This window comes from Macaca mulatta, chromosome 5 (genome assembly GCF_049350105.2).
Source record: "Macaca mulatta isolate MMU2019108-1 chromosome 5, T2T-MMU8v2.0, whole genome shotgun sequence".
Classification (NCBI taxonomy): domain Eukaryota; kingdom Metazoa; phylum Chordata; class Mammalia; order Primates; family Cercopithecidae; genus Macaca; species Macaca mulatta.
The window spans coordinates 157204811-157217192 of NC_133410.1; the positions used below are offsets into that span (position 1 = coordinate 157204811).

Here is a 12382-nt window from a genome sequence, read left to right on the forward strand (position 1 = left end):
TTTAGGCATCTCTTCTTTCTAACTGGGCTCTCACTCTCATTGCCTTGGCCTGGGGAAGCACAGATCTCAGCAGGCTGCCTTTGAGTGTCTCTGAAACTCTAAGGTGAAGCATGTGCAAAAAAATCATCCAAATTGGATCTTGAGCTCCACAATGCTAGGTTTATGGTGTAATCATGACTGTGCTGACTATAGATTGCCTAGGACATTTGAACATTTGGATTCTGGATTGATGTTTATTGACTGGATTTTCTTTGAAGTTGGGTATAAGGAATAGCTCTTTTCTACTTTTCCCTGCTTTGCTTGTTTGACACTGCTTGATAAACATTCGTGTGTATTTCTTCTCAATTTTACCTGCTCATTTATTGAGTATCTCACTGACATTAAATATTTCCTAACTGACAAATGCAAAAGCTTATGCTTATTTTTTTGAAGATTCATTTAAGATAGAATTTGCAGAAGTGGTTTTGCATTGTAAAAGCTGGAATCACTTGTCAGGAATAAATGCTACATGTGAAACCAAAAATAGAGAAAAATACAATGTTTAAAAAATGAATTTCCATAAGTACATAAGTTATAATGACCCATAAAATACAGTTCTTTGCACACCAGCATGTGCAAACTCTTCATTCAGATTCAAATAACTTGTTAATAGTTTCTATGGCCCACCCTCTCCTATAAAAAAATATAGTCAAGTTTTTCTTTCTCACAGATGAAAATCTCTTGCAAAATTCAAGGTTTCATGGTTCAGCAATGTTGGGACAACTCAGTGCTAAAAATAGCCATGCTTCATGTTCTGTGGGTTCATGGCTGTGGGGTGTGTTCCCAGGTGTGATCCTAGTTGGCTTGAGTTACTGCCAGGGTTTCTGAGCCCACAACCGGTCAAAGCAGAACCTTCCAGTTGTATCCTCTTATGAAGATACGTATCTGTGGTCAGAGAATGACTCAGTCTAGTGGCTGAGGGGTGTGGAACAGCCTGGGAGCCTCAGGGTGCTGGAATCGCAGCGCTTTTGGAGATGTCAATCCCTGTCCTTTTTCACTGACACAATAATGCACATTTTTGGGTTTAGTTTTTAAATATCCCAATGTAACTTCAGAGGAAGGGTTTTGTTTGTTTGTTTTTGCCATCATTCAGCAGGTTTTTTGAGTTTTAAAAAACATATAGCTTTCTTTAATTTGAATAAGCCATGGTCAATGTCTCAGGGGCATTTCTTTTTTTTTTTTTAATTTATTTATTATTATTATTATACTTTAAGTTGTAGGGTACATGTGCATAACGTGCAGGTTTGTTACATATGTATACTTGTGCCATGTTGGTGTGCTGCACCCATCAACTCGTCATTTACATCAGGTATAACTCCCAATGCAATCCCTCCCCCCTCCCCCCCCATGATAGGCCCCGGTGTGTGATGTTCCCCTTCCTGAGTCCAAGTGATCTCATTGTTCAGTTCCCACCTATGAGTGAGAACATGCGGTGTTTGGTTTTCTGTTCTTGTGATAGTTTGCTGAGAATGATGGTTTCCAGCTGCATCCATGTCCCTACAAAGGACACAAACACCATGGAATACTATGCAGTCTCAGGGGCATTTCTAACCTGCTACTATAGCTCAGTCCTCCATGCTTTGACATGGAGCCTACACCTACTGATTTTCCCTCAGCACCTTTCTTCAGCAGTTCTGTGGGCCCCATAAACCTCTTCTAGTTATTTTCCATGTGGAGTGTTAGGGTCCCCCAATTTTTCTTCTCAGAAGCATCCCATCCAAAGGAGTCTGGTCTCAGGTTGGATCCTCCAGCAGCAGATGGTGATTCAGAGATTGGGAAGAAGAATGTACATTATGGGTCAAAATTTGCAGAGAGAAGCAGGATTGTGCAAGGGGAGAAGTTGAATTGCAATGCTGGGCAGTCCTCCTATGGAAGCTCTGGAGTGTATTTATCCCATCCGAGTTGTCCCATGGTAGGCTGAAATGGCCAGGCCTTTATGTCCTTCCTGCAATCAGTCATTGGTTGTGGTCCACACCTGGAAGGGGTTGGCCTTGTGTGAGGATGGTCTCTGCAGCTGAAGCAAATCTTGAAGCATCTGGCAACTAGAGGCTATTTGCTGGTAGTATTTGCAACAGCTGGGATTGCAGTTTATGCCTTGAAGGTAGATCTGTGCATCAGATCTCTATATCCACACCAAGTTTATCTGGATCACAGGGTGTGCTGTAAGTATCCTATGCTTTCTCTAGGTAGATATATGACCTTGAATAATGATCCAGTGATTCTTTTGGAATGAGGCTTAGTGAGAAGGAGGAGACATGCTGTGCCTTTTAGGATGTTTAACAGCATCCCTGGCCTCTACTCACTAGATGCCAGTAGCAGTTGTCCCTCACACAGGTTATGAGAACCAAAAATGTCTCCAGATATTGCCAAATGTTCCCTGGAGGACAAAATTGTCCCTGGTGGAGAACCACTGTGTTACATGGACAAAAAGCAAAAGTCAAATTTTGCTTTCATAATTTAAATTAGCTCATATAATTTAGCAAAAATGGGAGAAGAAAATTTATAATACAAAGAAAAATTCACAATTATAGTGCCAGAGAAATGATCACTAAAGTAGTTAGGAAAAAAATGAATTCGGTGCTTAGGGGTGGAGGTTACTAGGCATTAAACACTTTGCATGTAAATAGAATGCTACGTTTCTTTCTCCTGCCCAAGTGTTTTGCAAATTCTCTAAGGTCTTCTTTTTCTTCTCTTTATTTCTCTTTTGCTTATGGATGAGAGGTTTTCCTTTGATTCTCTGACCTGGATTTCGTACATCATGTGCCCCAAGAAGTAGCATTCTAGGTGAAGATATTGGGTGGTGGTGATTTCTAACTAACTAGTCTAGTTAACTGTAACTGAACGGAAAGAAAAAAATAAGCTCAAAAAATTAAGATACTTTTATTTCTAGCTTTTTGCTCATCCCTAGATATGGATAACTTTAACTTATATCTAGGTGTATTAGTCCATTTTCATGCTGCTGATAAAGACATACTCAAGACTGGGAAGAATATAGGTTTAATTGAACTTACAGTTCCACATGCCTGGGGAGGTCTCAGAATCACGGCAGGAGGTGAAAGGCACTTCTTACATGGTAGTGGCAAGAGGAAAATGAGGAAGAAGCAAAAGCGAAAACCCCGGATAAACCCATTAGATTTTGTGAGACATATTCACTGTCACGAGAATAGCACAGGAAAGACCAGTCCCCATGATTCAGTTACCTCCCCCGGGTCCCTCCCACAACATGTAGGAACTCTGGGAGATACAATTGAAGTTGAGATTTGGGTGGGGACACAGAGCCAAACCGTAACATTCTGCCCCTGGCCCCTCCAAATCTAATGTACTCACATTTCAAAACCAATCACATCTTCCCAACAGTCCCTCAAAGTCTTAACTCATTTCAGCATTAACCCAAAAGTCCATAGTCCAAAGTCTCATCTGAGACAAGGCAAGTCCCTTCCATCTGTGAGCCTGTAAAATAAAAATAAAGCTAGTTACTTCCTAGATACAATGAGGTACAGGTATTGGGTAAATATATCCATTCCAAATGGGAGAAATTGGCCAAAACAAAGGGGTTACGGGGCCCATGCAAATCCAAAATCCAGCAGGACAGTCAAATTTTAAAGCTGCAAAATGATCTCCTTTGACTCCATGTCTGATATTCAGGTCACACTTATGCAAGAAGTGGGCCCAACACCAGCTCTGCCCCTGTGGCTTTGCAAGGTACCGCCTCCCTCCCAGCTGCTTTAACAGGCTGGTGTTGGGTGTCTGTGGCTTTTCCAGATGCATGGTGAAATATGTCAGTGGATCTACTGTTCTGGGTTCTGGAGGATGGCCGCCCTCTTCTCACAGCTCCACTAGGCAGTGCCCCAGTTAGGGACTCTGTTTGGGGGCTCTGACCCCACATTTGCCTTCTGCACTGCCTTAGCAGAGGTTCTCCATGACAGCCCCACCCATTCAGCCAACTTTTGCCTGTGAATCCAGGCATTTCCATATATCTTCTGAAATCTAGGCGAAGGTTCCCAAACCTCAGTCCTTGACTTCTGTGCACCTGCAGGCTCAACACCATTGGGAAGCTGCCAAGACTTGAGGCTTCCACCCTCTGAAGCCACAGCCAGAGCTATACATATGCCCCCTTCAGCCAAGTCCCTAGGCTGCATACAGCACAGCGACCCTGGGCCTGGTCCAGGAAAACATTGTTTCCTCCTGGGTCTCTGGGCCTGTGATGGGAGGGGCTTCCATGAAGGTCTCTGACATGGCCTGGAGATATTTTCCCCATGGTCTTGGGGATTAACATTAGGCTCCTTGCTACTTATGCAAATTCCTAGAGGCAGCTTAAATTTCTCCTCAGAAAATGGGTTTTTCTTTTCTACTGCATCATCAGGCTGCAAATTTTCTGAAGTTTTATGCTCTTTTAAAACTGAATGTTTTTAACAGCATCCAAGTCACCTCTTGAATGCTTTGCTGCTTAGAAATTTTTTCTGCCAGATACCCTAAATCATCTCCCTTAAGTTCAAAGTTCCACAAATATCCAGGGTAGGGTCAAAATGCTGCCAGTCTCTTTGCTAAAACATAACAAGAATCACCTTTGCTCCAGTTCCCAACAAATTAGTCTCCATCTGAGACCACCTCAGCCTGGACCTTATTGTTCATATCACTATCAGTAGTTTTTTCAAAGCCATTAAGCAAGTCTCTAGGAGGTTCCAAACTTTCCCACATTTTCCTGTGTTCTTCTGAGCCCTCCAAACTGTTCTAACCTCTGCCTGTTACCCAGTTCCAAAGTCGCTTCCATATTTTGGGGTATCTTTTCAGCAACACCCCACTCCTGTTACCAATTTACTGTATGAGTTCATTTTCATGCTGCTGATAAAGACATACCCAAGACTGAAAAGAAAAAGAGGTTTAATTGGACTTACAGTTCTGCATGGCTGTGGAGGCCTCAGAATCATGGCAGGAGGTGAAAGGCACTTCTTACATGGCAGTGGCAAGAGAAAAATGAAGAAGAAGCAAAAGTTGAAATCCTTGATAAATCCCTCAGATCTTGTGAGACTTATTCACTATCACGAGAATAGCACAGGAAAGATTGATCCCCATGATTCAATACCTTTCCTTGGGTCCTTCCCAGAACATGTCGCAATTCTGGGAGATACAATTCAAGTTGAGATTCGGGTGGGGACGCAGCCAAACCATATCACTAGGCATTATTTTAACAATTGATCTAAAACTAATGTTGATATCTTATATATTTTTCCAAGGTTGCTTTGGGAAAGCAGTTGACATTTTTCTCCTTGTGGAGTGTAGAAGAATAAAGTATGAGAAAATAGTGATTTAGGCATGTCTAGGCACCAGACATTATGTTTCTCTGAGTGTATCCTTCATGATTATTGAGAAACTGATGATGAACAATACAGCATGTTTTAGGTATTTTTCAAATAATGGCATGAACTAGAAGCCGACACATTCTCCCAAAAGGGAAAAGACAAGATTTTCTCTGAATGGAAAATTCATATTTGAAATGTCTGCATGAAATATATAAGCTACAATATTTTCATTTTGGAGCAGGAGAATACCTGACAGATGAAGGAAAGAAAAATGAGTTAAGTAAAATGAATACAAACAACTTTTAGTTGGCAGAAAAAAATAGATTTTAATTATGGAAAACATGCAAACAGACTAATGGCAAATTTGGAAACCTTATGTTTTTACAAATATTTAAAATTGCCTTTCAATCTTTGTCCCTTTACTTCTCTCTGTTAGTGATATGAGATTCTTTCTTGATATTATCAAATCCCATTAAATCAACAGGTATTATGATGTAATTCAATGCCATGAATATAAGACTAATACAAAACACCTGATCAAATTCTTGATCATTTCTTTTCCTCCAAGTCTACTACTGCTAGAGTAGCAATTGTTCGAGATCTGATTGTAACAAATCTCTTTTAAGACTTCTCTGAGAATGCACAATATAATCAGGCTGATAGAAACATCAAAACATTTTTTCCATTGCCTTAATATAATTTGGTTTGTTATAGCTGACACACAGTAGAAGTCACACACAGTCTTATTCATGGATAAAGCAGGCAATTGCCCACAGTCTGACTGCATTGGCCCAGGGAATACACAACCTATGCACATGCCAATGAGGGAGCCTGTGCTTTGCACCAGTTGCTCCCAGTGCTTTGCACCAGTTGCTTTTTTTAGGGAGATTAATTTGTGTCCCAGCCTATTGCAGACATTGTTATTGCAAACACAGTTGCTAAACAAAAAATTACGGTTACTGTTATGTGATAATTTGATAAGCTTTTTTTTTAAAGATTATAAAGGATCCTCCTATTAATAAAAGATTGGTACTCCACAGAGATTTATGTCAAATTAGAACATTATTAATTTAGAATAATAAATGTAATTTTGGTTCTCTCTCTATGGATGACTTGCTAAGAAGAGACCCTGAACCAGGGGAATTGGATGGATAATCCAATCAACCAGTGGCCTCTGGCTCAAATGATCCAACTGAACAATGCTTGCCTTCTTCACAGGACAATGCTAGAGACATTCTCTAACTCCTTTTCTACAGACATCCCACAAAATCAAGACATTGAAAGCCAGCTTGAGGCTGGTGAAAACCTTTTAAAAACCATACTTCCCAGCAAGAATGGACTGGGAAGAAATATTTACAAGGAATAGTGTCATCAGATGTCATTCTGCTTTTTCTTAAAATATCTAGGTAATGTTGATTATGTTTTGAATTATTCTGAACTTCTTCAATCTCTTACATTGTGTCATTCCTAAGGCCATTATATTTTATTTTAACATTTTCTTGATGTATTATACATACAATAAAAGGCACATATATTAAGTGTATAGCTCATTTACTATAATGAATTTTTATAAAGTGAACGTACCCTTGGAACCAGCACTGGTCAACAATAGAAAACTACCAATACCCCGAAGTCTGCCTTGCTCCCTTCCGATCACTAACCACCCACCTAAAGGTTAACACTATTCTGACTTCTGACAACACAGACTAGTTTTATTGAGGGCTTAATAGTTTGGGTCATCAGAATTTTGTTTCTGGACAGGCATGTTGATTTTCACCTTGCTTTTGCCCCATGTCCTACCCTTAGCTAGGACACTGCCCAAGGAAGCTCCACTTAAATGGAACTTCTCCATGAGTGCAAGTGTGCTATGGGCCACCAAGATGCAGGTAGAAGCATGGAGCATGGGTGGCACTGGGGATGTGGAACTCACAGGGCAAGGCTGATAGAAGGACCTAGAAAAAGTGAGGTCCTTGGTAGAGCCCAAAGAAAAACTTCCCTGTCTTCACTCTTTTGCTTAGGGAAAGCCCTGGGAGCAGAGTTCTTATTTCTTTTTGCAACTTTCATCTTGAGACCTCTGTGGTTCTTATTGTTAACTTTGCCATTGGTGCTTGTTGGAAAAGATTGAGTGTTGCTTTAATTACAAAATATCTTGGTGAGTATTAAAGACATACATACTGAGATTTATAAGATCATATGACTGTTTTATTTTAGTTCATTTCCAGGGAATGTCTTTTTCAGTGCTGGACAGGGCCTATATTTTCAATTCACCAACAGATTATTAGTCACTAACAAGAGGTATAAAGATCAGTCAAAGCAGAGTATTGCATCCTTAATGAGAGAGTGAAGGGTGAGTATAAATTGATGTCTTCAGGTGTAGATTCCTGTCAACTAGTAAGAAATGCTGAGAAAAGACATCAAGTAACTTACAGGATCACCCACCAGCTCTGACTTGCTAAGGGCTAAAGTAATCCTGGTTATTATTTTTTTTCTTCTTTCTTTAAGGAGTATCAGTCTAGACGACCCCTGAATAAACATAGAAATCATCAGAAGTACTGTGACTTACTCAACTTAAGCAAAGACTGACAGCAGCACCATTGCTCTTCATCCCCAGCATAGTTCTTGGAAGATCAAATTTATAGAAGATCCATACTCAAGGAAATTCCTCAGTAGCCCTAAATGCTTTCTTTCCATTTTATTTGAGACTGGGCCTACTCATCCAAATGTAATAATGGTCTCAGGGTCAGAACATATGGCTTGTTAAGGTATCTTAAGGCAGTTATTACGTCTTCTGTCTGTTCTACTTTTATATGGTCCCTGGGGTTCTTTCCAGCAGGGCTAGGGCTTGGATTGGAGCAATGGGATGGAGAACTGTGCGAGGCTAGAGACTCACCACTCTGCTCCGGCATGTATGGGAGAAAATGGCCACCTCTGCCAGCTGGAAGTGGCTTTAGATGGTCCTGTGAAGTTTTGGTAGTCTCTAGGCTGGAAATAAAAGATTGTTAAGATATTAGGTCTCGGAGTTTTCTTTTAAATCCATTCTGAGCTCTTGGAATCACACTGGAATTCCCATAAAAAGAATGTTATGAATGAAATACATCCACATTTACAGCTTATTTTACATCATACTTTCTTTTCTTGAACCTCAGTTCTCTTTGCTTTTCCAATTTTGATTCCTCTATGTATTTTTTTTTTTCTATTTTGGCTCCTACTCAAATTTTTCTCTTATGCCCAATAGTTTTCTTTTGATTTCTGATCTGATTCTGTTCATCTGGTATTTATCTCCCACTTTGTGAAGTTTGATCTACCAAGGCTACACTTTACTTGGCAAATCCTGGTTTCTATACCCAATTTACTCGTAAGAGGGACAGCTCAAGCCGTGATTTATCTCTGGGCTCTTTCTCTTCTTCCTCCACCCCTCCTTGCATCTTTCTTTTTCCATCTGTGCCAATTTATTAAATTATAATGAGAAATACAAATGTCAAGTTTACTGCAGCACTTATTTTGTTAGACTTTCTTTTCCTCCAGAGAAAAGAAAATTTGCTTAGTGAACACAGACTCAGACACAGAGTAGTCAATTATTCTTGGATTGTTTGATGGCAGGAAACTAAATAATCCATGCATCTCTGAAGCAGGAAAGTGCTTTCCACCTGGACGATATGCTGGTGTGTGGAAATCTCTCTGCCATCTTGGATGGTACTGGTATTACATGAGTTCTGTGCAGCTTGGGGAACCTCGTTTTCCAGACACAGTGCAGGCAGTTTGTATGGCTAAAACTTTGGCTTTTCTCAAAGTTTTGCTTTTTCTCAAACTTTGGTTTTTCTCAAACCTTCTCAAAATTTTTTTTCTCTACTTTCCTTTTCTCTTTCTTGAATGATGCGTCCTTGTGCTTCTCTCTTTTTCCCTCATCTTCCTATTTCTTGCTGTTGCCCTGGACTCTCTCTTACTGCACTCCAGATGCCTTGCTGTGTACTCGTGATGTTGCATCTTCACCTCTGTCCTCTGCTGCTATTTTCCTCTAGTGGAGGGACTCTTCATTTGCCACCAGAAACCAAAATATATGCTGCAGGATCTATATTTCTTTAGCATGTCCTGCAAATAGGAGCAAGGTACATCAAAGTCTTTTGGATAGCCTCAGCTAATTGCCAGCCATGGTAGTGACCCATAAAAAATACCACGTTGAAGCTCTTAATGCATTATTATTTATAGTTTGGGCTATATAATAACATTTACTTTAAAAAAAACTTAACTGTTTATCTCATCAGGTATGGGGTGGAACAAGGGAGGAAGGGGCATCTTATGATCTGTATTTAATTTATCTGCCTTGAATTTGCTCTCATCAGCATTTTACTGTTTTTCTTAGTAAATGAATAAATGAATAAGTAAATGGGGAGATCTCAAACATGATAGGAAAATGACTCAAGAAGAATTAAAGATGGATAATCGTATCACTCTTTTGATTTCAGATGTCCAAATTCCATGTTTGTTAATTAAAATGAAGGTTATATAAATGAAGAGAAACTAGAATGAAAAATTGGCTCACTAGAGTATTTTTTAAAGAAAACCTTTGTTTGTATTTTTGACAATGTGCATTAACTCTAATTAGCTGTTTACACCATCTTGCCAAGTAGAACTCCTACCACAACTGTTTTAATGAACAACATAGAGTCATTTGTAAGCAGTCATTTTTCCCCCAAGGATGTTGTGGAAGTGTGCGTTGGTTGGTTGATCATTTCTTTTGCAATCTACCTTGCTGATTTACTTGAATTCTTGATGCTCAAAGCATGTTTTAGACCAGTGGCAGAAGTATCTCAATTAAAGTTGGCAGAAATGCTGAATCTTGGGGCCCACTACAGAGCTACTGAATCAGAATCTGAATTTTAATGAGATCCTCTGGTGATTCCTATGAACATTAAAGTTTGGGAAACATTGACCTAGAAGATCTTTTCCCCCAAATTACAACAAAGATAAACTTCAGTGTGTGTCTCATGAATCGTTCTGAAATTCTGAATTAGTGGAGTCAAAATTAATCAAATTGTATTAAAATTTTTCCCATTTACATATGACAGTTCACTGATTTTATTTCAGTCAAATTTTTACCTACTATCTTTTTTTCATAGACTTGAGTTATCCCTTTTAGAGAAAAACATCTATTAAAAGTTGAAATCATACCCAAATCCTCTGTCATTCTATTTAGAAAGGCTGAGCTTTATCCATAAGATTTGACTTGAGAGAGGTTTTGACATCTTGGCACTTCCTTTTCTCCAGAGTATTGTATTCTTTCTTTTAATTGGGTAATTTCCTCTAGCCCTCAGTAGACACTTACATATCATGTTTTTATTTCCTAAATTAAGAACTTCCAACAGACTTACAGAAGTATCCAGATATATGTTCAGTTGGCAATATTTGGAACCTCTGTGATGAGGTAGAAATTTTTTACATATTGTGTAAAACACATTCAAAGACGAGTTTCAGCTTTTGAGTCAAATAGGTGTGAATTAATAGAGTAGCAGGACAAAATCTTGTTACTTTTCATGGTATATAGCTTACATTTCTTGTATTCGCTTTGTCTTTTATCTTTGTGCTCTAAATAATAGCTTTAAGTAGTTTAAACACGTATAAGCCCAAAACTATAAGGCAAAATAAAAACAGCACAAGTCATATTTATCTGATATGACTTTAAGAGGACGATTTGTTCATCAGTCTGTGAATCTATATTATTTATTTATTTATTTATTTATTTATTTATTTATTTTTGAGACAGGGCTTCTGTGGCCCAGGCTAGAGTGCAGTAGTGTGAACATGGCTTACTACAGCCTCAATCTTCTGGGTTCAAGCAATCTTTCTGCCTCAGCCTCCCATGTAGCTAGGACTACAGGCATGCACCAACATGCCTGGCTATTTCTTTGATTATTTGTTGAGATAGGGTGTCACTTTGTTGCCCATGATGGTCTCTAACTCCTGGCCTCAAGTGATCCACCTGCCTCAGCCTCTCAAAGTGCTGGGATTATAGGCATGAGCCACTGTGCCTGGCCTGTGTCATATATTCTCTTTAAATTTACATAATATTGAAGCTATCTGATGGCATCCTAAATCTTACATATTTATAAATACTGAAGTTCAGGATTGATACCTTATAAAAAGAAACCTTTTTGGAAATTAATTTATTTGCAGATGAATCTTCAGTTATCATAAAACTAGCATGTAAGCTCTCTGATAGCAGACACTATTTTTTCTTTGTTTTGAGATGGAGTCTCGCTCTGTCACCCAGCCTGGAGTGCCATAGCGCAATCTCGGCTCACTGCAACCTCCACCTCAGTGATCCTCCCACCTCAGCCTCCTGAGTAGCTGGGATTATAGGTGTGTGCCACAATCCCTGGCTAAGTTTTGTATTTTTGGTAGAGATGGGATTTCACCATGTTGGTCAGGCTGGTCTCGAACTCCTAACCTCAGGTGATCCACCTGCCTCGGCCTCCCATAGTGCTGGGATTACAGGTGTGAGCCACCAGGCCCGGATGGCAGACACTTTTTATCTGTTTTGCTCACTGTTGTATCTTCCAGCTCCCAGGTCAGTACCCTGCACATGGTAAGGATAAATACTTGCTGACTGAATGAATGGACGAATGAGCTTAAAAATGTAAAATCTCTTCAGAATTAAACAGTTGGAATTTATTCTTTATCAGTAGGATTTTGCTAAAAGTGTCTTTGAGTAATAGATTCTCCCTGGAAACAAGGTCTATTTAAAATCTTACCTAAACAACTAAATAATAGAAGGCAAGAATAATTGAAATTCTTGAAAGTACTGTGTAGAAATGACCTCAACAATATGCCTAGTTTACCTGTGGCTCATTTATTACGTGGCTTTGACCCGTGATGGTACCATAGTGAAGTGCTTTTTTATTAAAGAGATCTCTTCTCTTTGATCGGGCCCCATCACATTGACTTCTGGTAACAAAGCTGTCACTTTGTTGGAATTTTCTTTCAGCCCCTCATCTGTCCTGGCCCTGAGAAGAAGCCTATTTCCCCTCTTAATCTTAACTCTGGTG

General features: G+C 39.4%; 1 long non-coding RNA gene across 2 annotated transcripts in view; it reads right to left on the reverse strand.

Annotated features, from left to right (window-relative positions):
• Nucleotides 1-1209: 1209 nt before the first annotated feature.
• LOC144341008 (uncharacterized) overlaps nt 1210-12382 on the reverse strand; it is a 46424-nt gene continuing 35251 nt past the window's right edge. The window contains exons 3-5 of one of the 2 annotated variants that reach the window (XR_013417575.1): nt 8230-8321; nt 4935-4988; nt 1210-3489 (exon numbers count right to left, since the gene is read on the reverse strand). This is a non-coding gene — a long non-coding RNA (uncharacterized LOC144341008). The remainder of the gene's footprint in view (nt 3490-4934; nt 4989-8229; nt 8322-12382) is intronic. The other variant, XR_013417574.1, reaches the window with a different exon arrangement.